The 23,298-nt window shown below is 44.8% G+C and overlaps 1 pseudogene; it reads left to right on the top strand.

The window, feature by feature from the left end:
- The first annotated feature begins 13,878 nt into the window (after nucleotides 1-13,878).
- LOC128104546 (vesicle-trafficking protein SEC22b-like) lies at nucleotides 13,879-20,183 on the top strand (annotated as a pseudogene).
- The last annotated feature ends 3,115 nt before the right edge of the window (nucleotides 20,184-23,298 follow it).

Genomic DNA, 23,298 nt, shown 5'->3' with positions numbered 1-23,298 from the left:
GACTCACTCTGTAGCTACAAAAAATTCTCATCCTAACTCCCTGAGACCCATGTGGACCCCCACAAACAAAATATTCTGCCATGATTTCCTAGTTAATACGTGTAGTTTCAACCTGTGTTAACCCTATTGCTCTGATGGCCATAATCAACCTTCCCCTTCATTCAGTAGTTTTCCAAGTTCATTGATGGCCGTGAGCTGTTTATCCTGCACTGGCCAGGTCCCACTTAGGACAGAGTACTAAGAGCTGTTATAATCCACAGCCCTCTGAAATGCCCACACCCAGTGAGACAGAGACGATAGTGTCATCATCATGAGGTTCTGAGGATGGATATGAGGTTTGAGAGGCCTTATCCAATCACTGTGTTCTAGGACAATGTCCTGGCCCCCTGTCACCCTGAGCCTCCTCCCTAATATGGACACTCGCACTTACTTGCCAGGCATATTTTTAAAGACACTATCTCACTTTTATGTCTGCTATTGCATGCCTAACATTTCTTTTCCTGAGATGCCAAGACTGCTTGATCGTGGTCACACTTGATTTGTATTTAGCAACTAACAGTTGCTGGCCTCGTGTACAGAGCTGTAGACCTTTCTTGTCCCTTGGGGGAAGGAATGTGGTATACTCAGGATGGGCAGCTCAGGATGGATCAGAAAAAATCTCACAAAATTAATCATTTCTTAGATTTAATTCTCTTCCTGTGACTTTGGGTAACTTACAACTGAGTAATTTCTTCCACTCTTGCTGCTATTTACTTTAAATATAATAACATTAATTATTGCAACTTCTTTCTTTACTAATCAAGGCATTGTGACATTGAGACTAGTACTTTGGGGACACTCTTTCACACTTGTGATTTCACTGTCTGTGACAAAACAACTATCAGCTTTACTGGGGCACAGCATCATACTATGTGCCCTGCCAAGCATTCTGTTTAGCATTCTATGTTTATTCTTTCTTTAATATACTCACAACAATCTGATGAAATCAGTCTCATGATTGACTCACTTTAGGGTTGCAAAATTAGAAGCATGGATAATCTAATATTTCCTCTTAAGTTACAGCAAGAAATTCCAATTTTAACTCAGAAGCATGCAATACCAAAGCAAGCCCTTTTCTTCTCTAAGTTGCTTTCTGTCTGGTGTTCTAGTCCTGCAAAAGAAAAGCATCCACTCCACAGACTGCTATGCCTGCTGAACTGCTGTTGTTAACTCAACCAAGAACACTGCTGTTTTAAGACCCGCCTTTCTCATTTCAGGAAATTCACCTGTAAGGCAGTGGGACAGGCTGAGTTGGGGGAGGGCGACTGAGTAGGCACCGGGATGTAACTGAAGTCCAGCTCAGGGTACACCAGGGTCTGTGCTGCATGGCTCACATGAGTTAGGGAGTCATTCTGTGGCCTTTGGGCCCCAGTGCCCTCTGGGCAGGTGGCATGTGAAGAAAGTACCTGGGGGAAGAAGGCCCAGAGCCACCAAGGCAGGAAAAGGCAAATTCAAGTGACCACCTGGTATGTCATGATCCAAGAAGACCTGTTATCTGCATGTGCATGCACGCTGATGTTTCAAGAACAGGAAGTCATCCTTCAGGATCTGCAGTCACAGAATTAGATGTTTTTCTTACTTTCCATCAAAGAACTGTATTAGATCTGGGAAGGTATAACTCTAGCTTAATTGTGCTTTCTATCCTCGCTCCAAGCCCAGCTCTATCCTCTGGCCATTTAGGGGTTTAACCCCTAATATGTTAACTCTGTACTGAGCTAGAACTTTAGATAGAAGGATAGAGTAAATATCCTTCTCATTTTCTTTATGGTAAGCAGCTGCACCTTAGCCTTAGCTTAGCACACTCAGTTCTAAGCATGTACAGGGAAGACATCATAGTGTGTTCCTGACAGGAGAAGTAGCACAAAGTATCTTTGTCTTTTGAAAATAAAACACAGATTCAATTTGCTATTTAACTGGAGTTCACAGAAAAACCGCATCATTAAGGCTGATGACGTACTATACAGTTTAGTTGGTTAGAGTGCCTGCCTAGTGCATAGGAGGCCTTGGGTTCCATCTTCAATAGCCACAGAGAGAGGCAGGGGTGAGGCTAGGAGAAAGGGAGAAGGGGAGGAAGGGAGGTACAGAGCTGGAGAGAAGGCTTAGTGGTTGAAGTACTTGCTATACAAACTGGAGTACTGGAATTCTGGTTTCCAGAACCCACCAAATGCTGAATTAGTGTGACAACATCCTGCCATTCCAACCTTGGATGACAGAGACAGGGGGTCCCCAGTGCAAAATGGCTAGTGAGTCTAGTTGTGATGATATTGTGTGTGGGAGGCCTTGGTGGGTTGGGCCAAGGTGCCCCCGATGAGTGAGGGAGACACACCATGTAGATACTGCAGATACGGCGGTGGAAAGTAACTCACACCATGCAGACACGGCACCTACATGGAAAGTTTATTTTGGGGAGAGGGGAGAGGGAATAGAGAAAAGAAAGGGAGGAAAGAGGGAAAGCAGAGGTGTGCACACCTCATGTCGAGAAAGGGAGGAAGGGAGGGTGGAAGAAGAAGAGAAGGGTTTTTTCTTAAAGGAGGCTTTTACGTAAAATGATGTGAAGACGCTGGCCAACCCAAGGGGCGGTTCAGAATGCTAACACTCATCATTGGATTTGATCAGGAGACCCTGCCCAATGAAGGTAGACGATTGGTGGAGAATGACGCCAGCATCAACCTCTGGCCTCCACACACACATGTACAGTGCATGTACGCACACACACACACACACACACACACACACACCACACCACACACACGTACTGTGAACAAGAACTCCTGTAAAGAAGCTGTGTCTACAGAGGTTGATTGACCAATTAAAAGTCAATGACTGGAGATTTGGAAATGTGGTAGGACCACAACCTAAGCACAATATATCTTGGGGTATCTTTAGCCCACTAAATAGCCATTTCTGGCCCCACTCTGTGTTGGCCTGAACATCCTGCTACTAGACATTCAAACTACGTAGACACACCCAAAGGCCAATCTGATGGAGGCAATTCCTCAATTGTTTCCTTCTTCCCTGGTGATTCCAGTTTGTGTCGAGTTTACAAAACTAACCCGCTCACTAGACTCAACTTTATGTATAATTTCTTCCTCTCCTTTTCCTTCTGTTTTGCAGCTAAGCAATATACACTTGAGAGGAACCAGGGGGACAAGCAGCCACTCCCCCAGCTACATGATTGAGCAAGATGCTTACTCATCCCAGGGCCTTTTCACCCTGCGTATTGCATGCTCCACATGATCGCGTACTTTGCGCACAGAATAAACTCTTACAGTGGGTTTCGTTGTACCTTGTGTTTCTCTCACACGGTAAACAGCCCCATATAATAAATAACACAAGCCCCTGTGGTTAGTTAGCAGTGTCACATCAGCAACCCTGACTGCTCCCTTGGGCAGTTCCTTGAGTCTCTGGGGTGGAACAGAGAGACCAGGATGCCTGATTCCCCCAGAGGAGGACCTGTTCCTTGCCTCTGCCCTCCTCTGCCTTCATTTTGGAAATACTTGCCACCACTTTGAAGAAAAAAAAAAAAATCAAGGTATATTCTGTATGGTATACTGCTTTTTTTTTTTTTTTTTAAAGAAATGCTGTAACCATTCAGTCAGGAATAAAGACAGTCTAAGGAGGACTCCGGGCCTGCCTCCCAGCCAGCCAGATTTCAGCTGTCAGACTGTTGAAACAGCCAGACCTGGATACTGGATTTTCCCCAGGAGCCTCATGCTGTGAGGAGGAAAAGGCTGAAGCCTGGTGCCAGCCAGGAGGGAAGCTGTCTCCCACAAAGATATTTTCACACTGTTCTGACAACTTGTCAGGCCACCTAGCAGGAGAGACAAGAGCGGAGGACAGGGATGATTGACAGGCCCACACCTTGACCGGGGGACTGCTTAGCGATGTACACCCCCTGTCCTCTATTTAAGCCCTAATCTCCTGTCAGGACCCTGAAGATGGACTTAGGGGTAGGGTCACTGGACCTTTTTATTTGTTCTTTCAAATGGGGCCACACTGAATAAATTTCCTTGCTTTACTTTTCTCTATTGACTTTATTTGGCCTTTTGAGGACAGGTGGCCAAGGCCAGGGCCCAGGCCCTGACAAACCACTCAGGTAACTGCTGTATCCCTGAGCTCTGCCTCGGCACACAGGAAGCAGTTTTAAGTGGTGATTTGTGGACACAATTCTAATTTGTTGGAGCCTTTCATTTAGAGGAACCTGGATGTTTTTATGCCATTAGGGTGCTTTGTTAGGCATGAATTCTAGCAAGTATTGGAATTCTTACATTGGCTTTCCTAGTTTCTTAAAAAAAAAAATAAAAATAAAAAAAGTACTAAGAGTCAGTTTTGAGGTTTTGGGAGTTTGTGTTTTTGTTCTGGTTAAAAGTATCTTGGAGGCTTGAGAGATGTCTCAGTGACTAGGAGTCCATATTGCACTTTCAGGAGACTGGTATTCTATTCCCAGCTCCCATGGCAGGCAGCTCACAACCATCTGCAAGTCCTATTCCAGGTGACACTGTCTTCTGCCCCTCTTTGGCACTTGCACACACATGAGAACACACACACACACACACACACACACACACACACACACACACACACACACACTAAATCTTTTTTAAAGAAATCTTACTAGTTTAACTTTTCCTTATTTTTTCTGTGCCCTGACTTAATATATTGCTTTTCCTGACAAGCTATATCAACAACAACAAAAAGACAAAAAACAAAAAACCTGGGGGTGGATTAAGGAAAAAGAAAAATGAAGAGGAAATTTAAGAACTGCCTTCACTGCTGAGGGGGAATCTATATTGGATCTCTTGAGCCCACTGCACGAATGGGAACTTGGAGCCCCCTTTCCTGGCGCCTGGTTTGGTTAGACACCTGCTTGTTAGCCACCGTCTACCTTTGCTACAGCACTACTCTAGTAAACGGTGAGTAAACATAGGCAACCAGGAAACTGGGTGGAAACGTCTCATGAACAGTTGTATCTCTGCTTGTCGATGTTGGGTTGGTGCTTGGCAAGCCTTATCCTCCAGATGCATCATTAGCCAACCCTCTGGCCTTCTGGGTGGAGAGCTGTGGATGCCAGCTCTCAAAAGTAATGGGAGCCCAAGGAGTCTCACCGAAGCACCACTATGGAGAGGGGAATTGTCTGATACTCTTCCCCTGCCTTAGTTTGAAAAAACACCTTTCTTTACACGATTTGTGGCCGAGAACAAAATACTTATACCCAAGTGATACAAATTAAAAACTGCATTCAATACTCGCCTTTATTTTTTTCAGAGATTTGGTCTGTCCATTGTTACTTAATCTTTGTATTCATAGTTAGTTAGTTTAAAATATTTTCTATCGGCCACTCTACCATTTCTGGCAATCTGTCACACAGCACAAGAAAAGAGACAATATGAGGTGAGTACACTCCTGTGAGCACTCAGTCATTTAATTATCATAATTTGTGACGTCACTATTAAAACAGAGGCCAGAGAGCTGTCTTGCCTTAGGGAATACTGCTGGTAAGCGGTAGAGTCCGAATTAGAACACTGTTCAGTAGAGATGGGAGGTGGCTTCCCTGTGTTTCACCGCTGTTTCTCCTGGTACTGGCCTTGCTGTTGCTGCAGTCAGCTGCATCCTTCCTCTCCACCTTCCTTCCCTCCCATCCCTCATGAGAGGCAAAGTTGGCGGCTTTGGTTTTGAGTCTCTGCACAGGAGAAGTTTCAATTGTAAAAGCACTGGACTTCCCTCCCAGATGCATGCAGCTCCCTGTTTCTTCTGATGCCGTGGTTAAGTTCCTGTTGGCTCTCCCAGTGTAAGTGCAGAAACAGGTCCTAGAGCTAATGTGTACCCAATCTACCAACTTAGGTAGCCTAGTAACAGAACAGGGCAAAGCCAGAGGTCACCATGTAATCCATGTACTGTATACAGCCCATAGCACTGGACACTGTAGTCTCCAACAGCGCTATGCTCTAAATATCACAGGGAGAAGCAGTCAGGTTGGAACAAATGTGGAAAGAGATTTCATTTCTAGAGTTTTTGGTTTTTTTTTTAACAAAAAATCTCAGGTGTCCCCTGGATGGCCTCAAGATCCCTGTGTAGCTTAGGATGACCTTGAACTTCTGATCCTTTTGCCTTTACTTCCTAAGTGCTTGGGTTACAGGTATGCATCACTACACCTGGTTTATTCACGGCCAGGAATGGAATCCAGGGCTTCATGCATACTAGGCAAACATTCTACTAAACCACATCCTCTGCATACTAATAGATACTGCAGCTCACAAATTAGCTAAACTTCATAGAATTTCCCTCACATTTGTAACCACTCTTAGTAAGTGGCTCCTTCCGGCTTGCATCGGTCAACTGATCCACTTGTAATCTGGCCTACATCTACATGTGTCTGTTTACAGCCTTGTCGCACTCCTCTGTACCTGTTCGTAAAACGTGGGACTGAAACACTAGTTCCCCTAACAATTGAGCAAGATGCATTTATCAATCCACCCAGAAGAAAGGGACTTATTTGCTATTATGCTCTGGTCTATAGGGCAGTGTCCACATTAATGTTTTGACTCTTAATCCCTCACTGAGGCCTCTAAAATGGTTAGGACTTTGGAAGGAGATGAGGCCGTGAGGGCTTCACCATCATGAATGGGATCAATGTTCTTCTGAGAAATATCTGACAGAGCTTGTTCATCCCTTCCCTCTGTGTGGATAAAGAGAAGACACGGTCCCTAAGGAAGGGACTCTCCAGACAATCTGCTAGCTTTCCAGCATACAGAACTCTGAGCACTAAGTTTCTCTTGTTTATAAATTACCCAGCCTAAGGGGTTTGTGACAGCAGCCTGAACGAAGGAAAGAGGAAGCTGGCACCTGGGAATGGGACAAGGCTGTCACAGACACATAAGATGCAGACCAGGTTACAAGTGAAGGCTGGAAGAGTGGACAAATGCAAGCTGGAAAGAGCCTGCCTTGCTGTGCGTGGTCAGAGCCTCAAGGGTGAGTCTGGTAAAAGCCCAGATTATAAAAAAGGAGTCAACAAGAACTCCTTGTCCTAGCGTTTATAGCGACCTGGTGAGAGCCTCTGTACAATTACAGATAGTAAAACCATTCTGATGAGTTTTCAAAAGGGGCTGAAAACACATCTTACAAAATGAGACAGCTGATGCTTGTCACAAGGCTACTAAGAACTGACTGAACTAAATTTACAGCCTAGTGCTTTCTGGGAAGTCTGGCTACCGAGCAAAGGAATTGGGTATTTGGAAAAAGCAGTAACTAGGTGCAGTGTTGAAGGTGGAATACAGTTGCTTCTTGCAAAACCCAAGAACAAAAAAAAATTAAAGATAGAATTTATGAGCAAAAGCATGGGTGGGTGGGACAGTTCATCAGGTAAGGACACTGGCTGCCAAGGCTGACAATCTGAGTTTGACCCCAAGGACCCACAAGGTAGAAGGAGAGAATTGATTCCAACAAATTATCCTCTGACTTCTACATATCTGTTTTTCTGAGAGCAATCCTGGGGAATGTAAATAAACACCTACTAATCCCAGGTAAGGAACTGACGAGAGACCACAGTACGAATACCAACAAGGTCCAAAACTTGGTAGACTGATGGGTTTTCATTAGGGTTACTAACACGAGTGTGGGTGAGGGGTCACTTACAGGAACAGGAATTACTTGAAAGGAACTGCATCACCAAAAACTGACCCCAGCATCAATGAGGGCTCATAAAAGCTGGGAACCTGGAGCTCGTTGCCCAGCTTGCAGGGAGCTCCACAGGTCAGAATCTCTTCCAGGTAACTGAGGGAGCTCAACAGGTCCAAACAACACAGTTGGTTTGAGCCTCTTCCAGTCAGCTTGGCTTGTCTGTTTCTTACAGGTACCTTGGCTGGTCTCTATTTGGCCAACAGTCCTTCCCGCTTATGTAACTTTGGGGCAGGAGGGGTCTTGTGCACCAGGACAGTTTCAGGGACTTCCTGAGACTCCTGAGTTATTTACTTCCTGAGTCTTAATGAGTCTGCTGTTAGGATTTCCTGGGTATTAACAGTATCCTTTAGAATATCTTGCCTCTTAAGAAAATGAGAGCTTCAGCTTGGGGCTTTGGAGGAAGTTGCTAGAAAACAGAGCACACACACAGTCACATACACACTAATTAATTAAATGTATAATATGTTTTTAAGGGAAGCAGAACATAAAGATCTAGAAAGTCCTGGATCTGTCAGGGAGTAAGAAGACATGTTCAGGAGAACACACTAGAGGTGTGAACAAATGAACATTTGATGGGAGTGTCATGAGAAAGAGAAAAGATGATGTTCACCTCAACAAGGGAAGAATGAACCCACCTAGCAGTTTGGTAATGTTTGGTGTGTATCCTGAGGCTACTCATTACAGACCGCAAATGCCAAGGCCTTGGGATCAGGGTGATTGCAAGATCTATCCTGAAATAAAGTGCGGTATACTCCTTGGCCATTGGAGTGGTCTGCATGAAAATGACCCCCATAGACTCATAGGGAATGGCATTATTGGAGATGTGGCTTGTTGGAGGAAGTGTGTCACTGCGGTGTGGTCTTGGAGATTTCAAAAGCTCAAGCCAGGCCTAGCAGCTTACTCTCTCTTCTTGCTGCCTGTGGATCCAGATATAGAACTTGCAGCTAACTCTCCAGCACCATATCTGCCTGCATGTCACCATGCTTCTCAGAGTGACAATAATGAACTAAACCTCTGAACTGTAAGCTAGCCCCAATTAAATGTTTTCCTTTATAAGAGTTGCCATGGTCATGGTGTCTCTTCAGAGCAGCAGAAATCCTAAGACAGTCACCTCAGCCATGGTTAGGCAGGTCAGGTATGACCCAGGCTGCTGCACCAGAGGACTCAGGCAGCCAATCTTGGTTGAGTCCTGCCATGTGGTGTTAGCTAGGAAAATGCATAGCATGAGCTGTGGAAGAAAACCTTCCACAGGGAGGCCCTGGGTCCCAGGCAAAAACTGCTATTGCGGAGTGCTGCAGGACCAAGGCCCATTGGTCTCCAGAGAACTCTATGAGGTCATCAACCAGAATTGTGGCTATAGGACCATATTCATAAGCTCAGATAGCAGGGCCACAGACTGACATTCGTAAAAGTTGTCATGCAGGTTTGGCAAACAAAGCCATGGTGGTCAGAGCAACCTGGAGCTTTGAGAGTGAATCTGCTGCCCCAGTGTTTCTGCATAGTGGGCATGGTGTCAAAGATTTCACATCATGAGCTGACTACATAGCTCAGTTGGTAGAGCACTTGCCTAGCGTACAAACACCCTGGGGTTGATTGAAGCACTGGATAAACCGGGCCTGATTATACATGTCTGTATTTCCAGCACTGAGGAGTATCAGAAGTTCAAGGTCATCTTTGGCTACATAGTATGTCAGATGCCTACTTGCGCTACATGAGATGTCTCAAAAACAAACAACTGAAAAACAAAAAAAAACAAAAAAAAAGGATTTACTCTCACTCCCCTTGTTGAAGATGAGACTTATTTGAGACCAGTCCCTGCTTCCTTCCTGCTTCTTTTCCAGATGAGGATGTCCACCTCCTGCACTTGTCTCATGCAGGTCAGCTGGCCTAGAGCTGATTAAAAGCCAAGGATGATTTGAATCATCTCCACCTTAAGCGCCCTGGGATTACCGGCATGTGCTGGGGTACAGGGATCAACTGGGAATTACAGGCCTGGTGCATTCTAGACGAGCACTGTACCAACTGAGCTATGGCCCTGGCCCCATCTGAATAAATCTAACCCCTAAGTGATGCTATCAGCTGGCAGGACCCTTGGGAAGTGATTAAGTCATAAGGACTAGGTTTGCTGAATAGGATTACCATTCCCATTCTAATAAAGGAAGCCTCACACAGGGCAGCCTTTTGTTCCGAGATTAGAGAGAGAGGCTTTCCTTCAGGACGGAGACCCTCAGCAGACACTAGGCGGCACCTTGATTTTAGAAAGACTTGACTTCAAACTACAGCACCCCATTCATGTTGGTTATAAATTATGCAGAGGGAGTTATTTGTTATTGAAGCCAAGGCAGACGCAGACACACTCAGTGTTATAGAAAACAAGAAGTAGGGATCACATGCCTGCAGAAAAACTGCCCACAGGGTTGAAGAGTGTAGTGAAATGTCTCAGCTAGATGATGAAAAGTCGGCTTGCCTGGATTTTGCAAGTTCCTAACCTTCTATAAATTTACAACTTGTATTTTTTTTCCTCTTACGTTTTAAATATTTACTTTTGTGTTTATTTTAAGACCTCATTCGGCTTTCCTAGTTGGCTTTGTGCGGGTGCGTTAATTTGAGGAGATAGGATGCAGCCTAGGGCGTTGGGCATGCTAAGCAATCTCTCTCCACTGAGCTGGAGCTCCTCAGCAGTTCGCTGGCTTCCATTCCTGCAAGTGTGTAGTAGTTTCAAGTTGAAATTCTTCTGCATAAGAGTACCATAGCAGTATAGAGCAGCAAAGAATTCACCGCAGCCAGTGACTTCTGGATTCAGAGGAAGCAGCCAAGCCTTTGTGAAGACCTAGCATGCTGGAGCTTTGGTCGTGGGATTCTCGACCTCCAAAACTATGAAAAAAAAAATGGATTCTTGTTCATTATCAACTACCCAGTCTTGGGTGTTTGTTATGGCATCAAAAGACTATACAAAGATGAATATAGAATTTATCCTTATTAATATATCCTACCCTAGAGGATCCCAGAGTGAGCTACAAGCCAGCCTTCACCAACTCTCCTCCCTTTTCCCACTCTAAGCTGGGTTCAGTGAGGAATTTTACCTACTTACAGACAACTGATCACTCACACTGACAGACTCTTGGAATTATTTCCACTGTCCTTTTCTGAATACCCTAAATTTTCTTTAGTCAATTCATTGGAAATCAGGAAAGTATTATCAAACAAAACAAAAAATTTTGAAGTTCTAATCTTATGTCAACTTTGTGAGATCCAAAGGAACCTGCATTTCCCCAAATTCCAAAAGACGAACAATTGTCTCTCCATGGTGCCTATTAGCATATCAAAATGCACGCCGGCCTCCAGACTATCTCAGTATCACAAGGACCCTGTACACATTTTAAAGTCCATGCTAGCATCCTGGCCCTTCTCACCTCCTCCACGACTCTAAACTCCCTCTGACTCACAGCATCCACCCCATCCCCAGCTACTCATTCTCCTCATAATCCTGCTATTTCAACTATGCTGGCTTGCTAGCTTGTGCTGCGCTCTCTCTCTCTCTCTCTCTCTCTCTCTCTCTCTCTCTCTCTCTCTCTCCTTCCCTCCCTCCCTCCCTCCCTCTCTGCTCTCTCTTTGTCTACCTCCTTTCACTTTCTCTACTCTCCACTCTCCCAAACTCTCACTCCTTCTCCCCACCTGTTCTTCTCTTGCTTCTTTCACAGCCAGGTCCAATCTGCTGGCTGTGTTCAGTCTACTAATTTCTCTATCTGTTCTGGACTCTTCCAGATGCTTATCTCTGGCTTATCTCTCATATCCACAATAAAAATCTTACCCTTGCTGGGCGGTGGTGAGTGACACACACCTTTAATCCCAGCACTCGGGAGGCAGAGGCAGGTGGATGTCTGTGAATTCGAGGCCAGCCTGGTCTACAAAGCGAGTTCTGGGACAGACTCCAAAGCTACACAGAGAAACCCTGTCTGGAAAACCAAAAAAAAAAAAAAAAAATCTTACCCTTAACCATACCAAGGAGTGGTCATGTCATCAGTTTGTATAAATTTATTATGGCAAAAAGTATTTTGGCCTGTTACCTTTTAATGCTATTAGCAGAGGAAGTCATAGATAATAGATAGATAATTAGATGGATTTATAGATTACAGATGTATAGATAAATAGATGGATGATTAGATGATACGTGGGTAGATAGGTGATAGGCAATAGATGACAGAAAGAGATATATGACAAACAGATGGATTAAAAAAGATAGATCAATAGGTGACAGGGGACTAGATTATAGACTGATAATAGGTAGATTGACAGATGATCATGATACATGGATAGATTTGGTACATGAGTGATAAATAGAAAGATTTGTAATATAAACAAAGATATCTTACAAATTTATGATCTAATCATGTTGTCAACGTGCCATACATACTATATGTCTTATAGTGTTCATACACACATACCTACCTACATATTACACACACATATACACATATACATATATATATATATATATATATATATATATATATATATACACACATTTAAATATATAACTGATCCCTCTGGCAACAGTCTTGACCATTTCAGCTCAAACTTCAGGCCACAGTCAACCTGGAAGAACTTTGGATGTGTAAGTCTGAGCATCCCATCCTTGTTTAAAACCCTTCACCCTGTAGAGGCTGAATCCCTTTGTGGCATTCTCTGGTGGGCTCACCCCACTTACCTCTTCCCTCCTTTCTTTTCCTGGCACCCCACTGCTGAACATCCTCCAACAAGCATGAGGAGCTGCCAGTCTTCACAGAGGACACATGCTTTAAAATTGCTGCTCCATCAGTCCCCACATGGACTTACTCAGTCTAGTCTATAGTTAAAATGACTTTCTTGGGGCTAGAATGCAGCTGAGTTGGTAGAATGCTTGCCACATGCATGAAGCCTTCGGCTCCTGTGCGTGGATGTTTGCAGTCTCTGCACTCGGGAAGGGAAAGCAAGAGGATCATAAGTTCAAGTTTATCCTTGGATACACAGTGAGTTCAAGGCCAGTCTGGCACACATGAGACCATGTCTCAAACAAACAGAACAATGCTTTTCTTTATTGCTAATGTTTACAAATTAGAAACTTTCACATTAAAATATGTGGTATTTTTAATACTCTCTTATATGACATATATATATATATAATAGTATATGGAGAGAGATGATAGATAGATAGATAGATAGATAGATAGATAGATAGATAGATAGATAGATAGATAGATGGATAACTATCTCTTGGTAAAGAAAGAGTTAAAATCAACCATAAGACCCTCTGAGCTTTGTAAATTAAAGCCAATGTTTTCTCTGGCCACGCTCTGCTGTTATAGTTCTGTTTGCCCATAGAGAATTGTATTTTCCTGTTTGCTAATCTTTTCATGATCATCCTAATCCTCTACCAGACTCAACACTTGTCAGCAGAAGTTGCCTGGATGCTTTTATTTAGGAAAGAGCTCAATACATTCCTGGTGAAAGCAGAAGGCAGAGAGAGGCTTAGGTGAGGTAGATACTCTGGGAGGGCAGTGTTCTGGGTAAGGAGGAAGATAGTTTAGGACAACTCAGCCAGCCCTACACAACTGCTCAGCAAAGCCACTGTCTAATCCTGGAAAGAGGGGAGTCTAATCAATCCTGAAGTGTGATCAGAACTTGCCTTCGTGTGTTCATTTTCAACCCAGTAGCTTCTCAGGATAAAAATAGCAGCAGAGACTCTCCTTGTATGGGGAAAAGCCCCAGTAGACAGTCCTGGAAGGCACAAGGCTGCCTCTCTGATGTTGCCGTGATTTGCATGCCAAAGGGAAGCCTGTAGGCAGAGTGGCCCTCTCTGGGGATCTGTGGGGCCCAGAGCTGGAGAGTGACAGGCACCGGTCAGGACAGACCAAAGCTGGCCCTGCAAGGACTCCAGGAAGAGGCAGGCTCCCTAGGGCAGGCAGAAACTCAAGGTCAGAGAGGTTGTGGTTCGCAAAGTCAAAGTAAAGACACCCAGAAGTTTCTGCTTAAGGAAAATTAACCTGTGGATGTGAGGAGAACCAGAATAATTAAATGTCTCTGCTTCGCACCTTGCTTTGTAGCTGGCAAGGGAATCAAGATTCCAGAATCATTTCTTCTCACCAATGAAAATACCCCTGAAGGTCAAGTGACAGCTTTCAAATGGATGCCCTGGTTCCCATAGACAACACCACGGATTCTTTACGGCCACCATTTGTGGAAAAGGTATTTGTCAAAAATTACTGAGACTTAAATTGACTCAGAGGCACCTGACCTCAGAAAGGAACGCAGATGAGTTTCCTGTAATTGTTATTTTTTTTTCTCCCTGGGACAGAGAAATCTGCCTTACCATTTTGGCTGAGATGTATGCTCAGAGAAGCAGCATGTCATACTGGTGAGTGAGCAAAGCCTCCCAGGAGTCAGAGCAAAGAGAGGAAAACAATAACAAGGCTGTAGCTGGACATGTTAGTAACCTCTGTTACAGGGCCGTACAGTCCAAACTTTATGAGGTGAAGAATAATTAGTGAAAAAGACTCCATTCATGTCTGAGTAAATGAATAAACAGATTAAATTTCTTCTTGCAAAATAAAATCTTCAAACAAGAACTTTCAGGGAGGGCCTGATGATTACATGCACACATGTCCTTTGTTTCCAATGTATTCACACACACATACAGGTCCGTGTGGTTGGGTTTGGGGAGAGAAACAGGTATAGTGAGTGGCAGGTGGCAGCCAAGAGGGAAGAAGAGGAGCTGGCCTTAGAGTTTGTCATTGTTGGTGCTGTTGACATTTCTGTTTGCGACCGCTTTTGCTGTGGGAGAAGGTCCTGTGTGGCTTGCATAGCTACATGCTCGATACCAACAGTGCCCCTGACCCCACTGATGAACATATTACTCGGGGGTCTCTAGAATAGAATCAGTGTAGGAAAAGTGTCATTTGCCAGGTTGGCCTACGTGATGTAGGTTGGGGCTCCAACACTTGTCATCTGCACCTTCGAGAGTCTAAGAGCTCAGGAGATGCATTTGCACAAGGCTGGATGTCTCAGCAGTCACAACTGGGCACTTAAGACCTTCTTCTTAAGATGGCTTTGGCTGGTTTTTGTGGCTCCAGACAAATTTTAAGGTTCTTTTCTATTTCTGTGAAAATGTCATCGGGATTTTGATATGGATTACATTGACTCTGTGATGCTTTAGGAAGTTTGGACGTTTTAACAATCTCAGACCTTCCAAAGAGATCCCCTCCAACCCAGGCATATTCTGCTTATCTGTGTCTTCTATCATTTCTGCCATCAGTGTTGGATAATTATAATACTAAGATTTTTAAGCTGACTCTGAGTGGGGTTGAATTTGTAATTTCTTCATTAAATAAAAAAGTATTATAATAAAGGAATACTAGCTAATTTTGTATGCTGATTTTTTTTTTTTTTTTTTACTTTTCAACTTTACTGAGTTCTTTTATGTTTTAACAGAATTGGAGGTTGTGGCCTTTAGGGTTTTCTGTACATAAGACTGTATTATTAGTGAGCAGACACATGTTGCTTCCTCCCCTCCGGTTGGGATGTCCTCTATTTCTTTTCCTTGCCTAATTACTTCGGTTAGACCTTCCAGTACTCTTTTAGGTAGAAGCTGTGAGAATGGGCATCCTGATTCTAGAGGAAAGGCTTCCAGCTTTTCATATTGAGTGAGATGTTGGCTGCAGGCTTTTGATATTTCCACCTCAGTGTGTTGGGGTGCATTGCCTTTATGCCTGACTTAGAGAGAACTTTGAACGTGAAAGGATGTCTTGTCACGTGCCTTTCCTGTATCTATTGGAATGGATGCTTTCCCTCCTTCAGTATGTCCATCCACACGGTGGAGCACAGCTATTGATTTGTATATATTCTAAAATTGCCCCTATTATTACGTTCTAATTATATACCGCTATGGGCAGAAAAGCTTTCTTTATTTAAATTTGTCATTTTTTCATATACTTACGTGGTGTTTCTTTTCTGTGCTGAGTTTCTGTAAACTGACTGTTTAGACTTCTTTTGCAGGTAGTGCATTTATTTCTCCTTCTTTTGGTTGGGTTTATTAGTTTTGTTAGTTTTCTTTGGTGGTGGTGCATCTGCCTAACCCTGTTACTGGTCCAGCTTTGCCTTTAGTGTCTGTCTTCGAATTTTGGTTGTCTCTAGTGTTCTCTTGCTCAGCCTCTGGGTTATCAGGCTTACCCTTGGAATCACAATGGGCGTGAGCTGAGTTCAAGGCAGGTAACAGGTGGTGGGTCCACTGTAGAGACACAGTTAATAGGCCTAATTCAGGGAGTTCTGGTGGAGGTTTCCTGTATAGCTTTGGTGAGTCCGGGCTTTCTCTAGAGTTTGACCTTTTCCGGCTAGCCCTGGTATGAGGTCAGCTTCAGGGCACACAGACAGTGTTCCTGTTACCAGATGTGCTTCAGAATGTGGCTCCGAGTCAGTCCCTGGCTGGATCCCCAAGCTGTTCATGTTCCCCAGACCAAGGCTGAGATAGGCTAGAACTAAGACAAAGGTCATTTCAGGATCCACAACTGAGACCGAAGTCCTCTGCCTATCCCAGGAGCAGAGGTGGTGGGATCCTGTGTGAGCAGGCCTCATTTTAGACAGTAGTAGAGAGAAATTGGAGGTGACTTATCAGCATGTTCCCAAGTCCCTAATGGGACCACGTTCAACTCATCAGACTGCTGAGGACTGTAGAGTGTGTCTCCCCTAGGGAAGCAGCACTACTACATGTTCACAGAAGGAAAAGGGAGAAAAAGTCTGGGACTGAAATCTAAGGCCATTTGAGAATCCTCCGGAGGACAGAGCTTGGGAAAGCCTGTCTTGAAGAGTCAAGCTGACATGTCTCTCAGCAGATCTCCGGCAGAAACTGAGTTGCGGGGCTAATTCCCAAGGCGTCGTAGAGCCGTGCTGGCAAGCTGCGCGGCCTCTGCTGATCAGTGCTTCTCCCAGCAGCTCCCCGTGCAGACAGGCTTGCTCCCAGAGAGCAGCATCAGGGGATGCAGCTAAATGTGGGGCATCTTCTAGCATTGCAGAAGTCTGAGAAACAGCCTGACCCCAAGCCTCTCAGACTTTTCCTACTCTGATGGGGATGTGACAAAGGAGTACCAGTGTCAAACTTCAGGGTCCCTTCCGGGTCTGCTATCTGAAGGAGGCTGGTAGTTCATTATGATGGCACAGATGGATGAGACTACTTTCTGGCTGCTGTGGAGATGGGCTGGACCATGCACAAGGCCCTTTCTCAGTCTTCCACGGGAACGAGTATGACAAACATATCCTGGAACGAGTATGACAAACATATCCTGGTAGCTCTGACAACTAGTCTGGAGGCAGATTTTTCTCCATGCTGGGGCACACAAGGCCCTGTCGTGATCTGCTGGGTGGCATGTCCCTCTCAAGACATGTCTTCTTCTGGGTTTCATGGGTTTAAAGGAGTAAGCTACAAGAATAGTTGAGAGTATGGGCCTGTGTACAAGGATACTGTTCAGGGCATTGATGTCCATGGACCCCTCTGTCTAGACGCTACTGCATTCATGGATACTCTTGGAATACATCATGTCTCTAACAAGGAATCAATTGTGAGCACAAAATGCTCCATCTTTGTCCTTTCGGCTCCATGGAGCCACCAAGGGCTGTATGGGGGTTAATCTCCACCAACAGTGCTCCTCTGCTGGAGTCAGATGCCAGCCTGTCCACACTAGTATTTCCTCATCCCCAAAACAAAGCAAGCTTTTATTTTCCTTTGTAAGTATTTTTTAACCTATTTCTTTTCTTGAGTCTGAGTCTCAAGTATCTCGGGTTGCTCTAGAACTCATTACGTAACTAAGGGTGAACTTGAACTCTTGATACTTCTGCCTCTACCTTTGGAATTCTGGGATTTCTGTGTAAGCACTGTACCTGATTTGTTTGGTTCTGGGAACAGAATCCAGGGTTTTGCGCATATTAGACCAGCCCTCTGTTAACTGAGTACAGCCTCAGCTGAGTCTTTCACTTTGCCCTCCCTAGTTACTGTTGGGAGTGTCTCCATAGGTGGCCTTGTCTCCTTGGCAAGTTAAGACTTTACCCCATAACACTGCTGTGACTTAGCTGTCTGGTCACCGTCCCTTGCTTCCGACTTCAGAGGCTGCATCTGGGAGCCAGTCTTGGGCTCGAGGCTGGCAGGTCTAACTTGATGCCTTTCTGTGTGCTAGTGAGAGCTCTGCTGGATTCTCTGCTCCCTAGAGGTGACTGCAGGTGTGGCTCTGCAGAATAACTGTTCGTGTCAAAGAAGCTGAGGGCCCTTAAATGTTTGTCCTTAGGGTTAGCATCCTCATAAGATATCAAATCTTCTGGGGTACTGAATCTGGATTTCTCCAGAGTCTTGATGTGTGAACAATAATCTTCTGTCCTTTATAAATTATAGATCTTAAGGCAACTTTGTAATAGCCCAGGTAGACTGAGACCAAACTCAACACTGAGCATATGGTACTGATATAGAAATACCTAAAGACACGGGACCCTGGGAGATAGCTCAGTAAAGTGCCTGCCATGTAAGCATGAGGCCTGAGTTCCATCTCCAGAAGCCAAGTAAAATGCTGGGTGTGGTAGTGTGCACTTATAGTCCCAGTTCTGGGCTCACTGGCCAACCAGAGCAACCCACTTTGTGGGTTCTAGTCCAAGTGAGAGACTGTCTCATAAAATTGGAAGGGGGCATGAATGGCACCTGAGAAACAGCATATGGAGGTGTCTCTGGCATACACCTGTATACACACACACACACACACACACACACACACATACACACACACACACACACACACACACACGAGAGCAGCACTTTAGAACTGAATGACGAGTCCAGGCTGGCAGATTGGCAGCTGCATACTAGCAAACCCCACAGGCTGTGAACAGATCCCTGGGTGAGTCTGGTAGAGGTGTAAAAGAAGGACCCCTGGGAGAGAGCCTCAGCCTCCTTAGATATTGCCTGGATAATCCTGGTGAGGGCATGTGCAGAACTATGAATGGTGACAGGCTTTCCAGTGAGATCTCAGACAGAAACGAAGACTCCACCATTGCAAACCAGAAGGAAGCTGGTGCTTGGCGCAGAGTGTAAAAAAAAAAAAAAAAAAAAAAAAAAAAAAAAAAAAAAAAAAAAAAAAAAAAAAAAAACAAACAAAAAAAAACAAAAAAAAAAAAAACACCACTTGGCTGAACTATGTCCATGGCTGGGGGTTGTGGATAGTAGCATTACTGAATGAAGTAGGTGCTTGGGGACAGATGGATTTAAGTGAAATATTGGTGGGGGTGGGGCATGAATTCCATTGTCTGGTCACTACAAACTGTAAGAAAAGAAAAGAGAGCAGGAAGCTGAGACGCCAGTCGCTAGCTGTTGGGGAACTGAGCGGGAGGTGTAACTGGCCACTGCGGGAGAAGGGCGGGCAGTGACTGAGGCGGCCAGGTCTCTATAGCCTGGGAAGTTGGTGCTGCTGACAATGATCGCCCGCGTGGCAGACGGGTTTCTGCTGGCTGCCTCAATGCAGGATGACGAACAGCTACATTATTGAGCAGGGGGTGTGTTACTTGGTCTTGTGTGAAGCTGCCTTCCCTAAGAAGTTGGCCTTTGCCTACCTGGAAGACTTGCACTCAGAATTTGATGAGCAGCATGGGAAGAAGGTGCCCACCGTGTCCAGGCCCTATTCCTTCATCGAGTTTGATACCTTCATTCAGAAAACCAAGAAACTCTACATTGATAGTCGTGCTCGGAGAAATCTAGGCTCCATCAACACTGAACTGCAAGATGTGCAGAGGATCATGGTTGCCAACATTGAAGAAGTCTTACAAAGGGGAGAAGCACTCTCAGCGTTGGACTCAAAGGCTAACAATTTGTCCAGTCTGTCTAAGAAATACCGCCAGGATGCGAAGTACCTGAACATGCGGTCCACTTACGCCAAACTTGCTGTATTCTTCATCATGCTGATAGTGTATGTGCGGTTTTGGTGGCTGTGAGGCGGAGTGAGCCTAGTCACTGGGAAGGGAGAACCTAGAACCCAGCAGGTGTGTGTTTTCAGGAAACTGAGCTCACAGGGCTGTGTATTAGAATCCAGTGGAACTTCTGCCTCTAAAGACCTTGCAAGAAAAGACCTGTCCTGAAAATGAAAGATGGCACCTTGTTTAAGGAAGCTTAACCCATGTGGAAGTCTCTTTGGGGCAGAGACTTTCTCTGGGGGCTAAGCCAAATGTATTAGGGAACAGTAGATTGTTTGTTTTGTTTCTTTCCCTCCAAGTACATTTGTAAGACAGAAGAACTGGGGCATTCTCTCTCTGATGGAGCCATCAGTGAAATTTAAGGTAGCCAACCCATGTTAGCAACACCCTGAAATTCCCTTCAAAGAAGGCTTCACTTTAATCGACATTCCTTTGTTGGGGACATTTGTGATTGACTTTCAAGTGAGATCGAAGTATGGGAAGGTTGATTGCTTTGATGCACAGATCCTGTGTGTTGGCTCCTGTAGCAAGCTGACCTTTGTTGTTTTCCTTTCGTATTTTGCTTATTGCACAGTTGCTTTGGGGTTAAATCAGTTACATTAATATGCCTTGAAATTATATAGCATTGCTTGACAAAAAAAAAAAGAAAAAGAAAAAAAGAAAAGAAAAGAAAAAGTTCAAAGGGGGAATTTGTGCTCCAAACAGAAGCAGAACTAGTGTTTGGACAGTTCTCAGCTGGCTACATTGTGAAGAGTGGAAAAGTGTGTTTTGGAGATAAACCCAAGGGCGAGGCTGTGCATCTGGGCTTAGTAAGATGATTGTGGGTGGGCAGAAGTCACACGCTTCCACAGGACCGTGAAGAAGAACTTGGAAGGCATATTGGAAACCTCTGCATCTGCATTACTTGTCACCAGTCCACAGCTGGATGCCTGGGGGCAAGGTGACCTCAAAGCTCCCTTCCAGCATCCCAGCATTCCCTGTTGTCATTCAAGTGGAGCCACATTTGGAGCCCACAGGAGGTACTCAGTGCTTATATCCTATGCCTGGGGTCTCCACCAGGGTGCAGTGGACACAGGCTACTTCCACTTAGATTTTAAAGGGTACCCCCCAAGACCTCAGGGACTCAGGCGGGACAAGTCCACCACAGAGATCCTTTAGTGCAGCCCCCGAAAGTGCTTTAAGGGCGAAGCTACTGCAGAGAGCCTCCTTAGACTAACGTTGAGTGCAGCAGTGGGTACAGCACCTCTTTATGAACTCCAGCCTGTGAGCATAATCACGAAGGGTACCTCAAAAGAAGCCATAGGCATGAGGCCACCTGGAGCCGGGGGCCCAAACTCTTCCCTACTGTGTCCTATGGACAGCACATGAAGTTCAGTGGAAGTATTCCCAAGCTCCCAAGATATTAACGTTTCATATCATTCATTTATGCCATAGAGTTTATTTGTTTGTTGAGACAGAGTCTCATATAGCCCAGGCTGATCTCAAATGCACTCTGCAGCTGAGGATAACCTTAGGCTACTGAGCTTCTTGCCTTCTCCTCCTCTTCAGTGCTGATGTTATGGGGGTGCTCTACCATGCCCAGTTCGAGGGGTAATGAGGTGCAATCTAGGCAAACATTCCTATTACTGAGCTACATCAACTGCCTGCCACTGGGTTCCAGATGCTCTTGTAACCAGCTGCCCCTTCCTTTCTTCCTGCTTCTCACTCTGAAAATGTCTATCCCATGCACGTCCAACATGGTGTTTCAAAGCAGGCAATTCTTTGGGCTTTACAAGTGTGTGAAGCTCAAGGGAAACTTGCCTCTAGACAATCCAGACCTTAGTATTCTCTCTCTGATTTAGAGGATATTTAGACAAAAGCTTAGATTTCGATTTAGATAGTAAAGGAAGTAGGTACAGCAATGGGATGGATATATTGTGTATGTAGGGAGGGTGTGAATTAGGGAATGGCATGGTAGGATGTTGTAGTTTGAGAACTTCTAGAGTATATATGGAGAAATCTTCAGCCCTGAGACTTGGTGTTAGGTGGATGGGTCTGTATTAGTCATTTTTCTTGTCGCTCTGACAAAATGCCTGAGAAAAGAAACTTAAGGAAGCAAGAGTTTACTTTAGCGCACACTTCACCGATACGGTACTGGCCTGGCTAGTTTTCTGTCAACTTGACACAAACTAGAGTCATCATTGAGGAAGGAGCCTCAATTGAGAAAATGCCTCCTTCCATAAGATCAGGCTGTAGGTAGGTCTGTGGGGCATTGATGGGGCAGGGCTCAGCACATTGTAGGTGGGGACACCCCGGACAGGTGGTCCTAGATTCCATAAGAAAGCAGGCTGAGCAAGCCATGATGAGCAATCCAGTAAGCAGTACCCCTCCACGGCCTCTGCATTGGAGCTGGCCTCCAGGTTCCTCCCCATTTGAGTTCCTCTACTTCCTTTGATGAACAGTAGTATGGAAGTGTAAGCCAGAAAAAGCTTTTCCTCCCCAAGTTGCTTTGGTCGTGGTCTTTTATCAGCAATAGAAACCCTAACTGAGAGAAGTACCAATGTTGAGGACGACATGGTGACAGGAATGTGAGGAGATGGCCACACTGCATCTGCAGTCAGGAAGCAGAGCAAGGTCAAAGGTGCCACACATCTTGTTTTCTCCTCCTTATTCAGTTCAAGAACCCAGGTCCTGGGATGATACTGACCACAGTTAAAATGAGTCTTTCCAGCTCATGCAAACAACCTCAAAGACATGCCTAGAGGTGTGTTCCCATGTTGATTCTTAATCCAGTAGTGTTGACTGTTAAGATGAACCTATTCGCTGGGCGGCGGTGGTGCATGCCTTTAATCCCAGCACTTGTGAGGCAGAGCCAGAAGGATTTCTGTGAGTTCGAGGCCAGCCTGGTCTACAGAGCGAGATCCAGGACAGGCACCAAAACTACATAGAGAAACCTCGTCTTGAAAGAAAAAAAAAAAAAGATGAACCTATTTGTTCATAAGGGTTTGATGTTTGTTGATGGGATTAACAATCTTATAGAGTTCCTGAGGAGTACTTCCGTTTCACGTAGACAAGGAAGACAGCCATCTATAAAGACAACCCTCTTCATACACCAGATCTTCTGGTGCTCTGATATTGAACGACATACTTGTCACCTTCCTGTAGCTTGTAAATTCCCCAGTCTAAGGTATATTGTTATAGCAGTCCTAAATATACTCAGACATTTGAGTGTTTAACTGATAAGAAAACGATGACATGTGAGGAAAAACACTTGGACGCGAATAGAAAGACAGATGCTTGTGTAATTCCTTCTGATCAGCATGTTGGTTTATGAGAGATGATTTTCCAGTGACAAGTGTCCTTTCCTGGTGTCTTAGAAATGTTCTGTACGAAGTTTGCTGTAAGCACTGGGAAGATGGTTACATTCTGCAGCATATTTTCATTTTAATTACCTTTAAATCTTTTTCCTTCATAACTCCCATTTGAAGAAAATGGTTTTGGAAGGTTATAGAGTACACCCAGGAGAGAAATGACAGATTTGGAGGCAGGTTTCCTCCTGGAGACTGCTTCTGCAGCACACATTGCTGTTCTGTCCTGACAGCCTTAGTAAAGGGTTGTTTTTCTTTGCAG

The sequence above is a fragment of the Peromyscus californicus genome, unplaced genomic scaffold (assembly GCF_007827085.1).
Source record: "Peromyscus californicus insignis strain IS unplaced genomic scaffold, ASM782708v3 Scaffold_8__1_contigs__length_139910024, whole genome shotgun sequence".
NCBI lineage: Eukaryota > Metazoa > Chordata > Mammalia > Rodentia > Cricetidae > Peromyscus > Peromyscus californicus.
The sequence above is the reverse complement of the archived record's forward strand: the minus strand, read 5'-3'. Positions and strand labels throughout refer to the sequence as shown.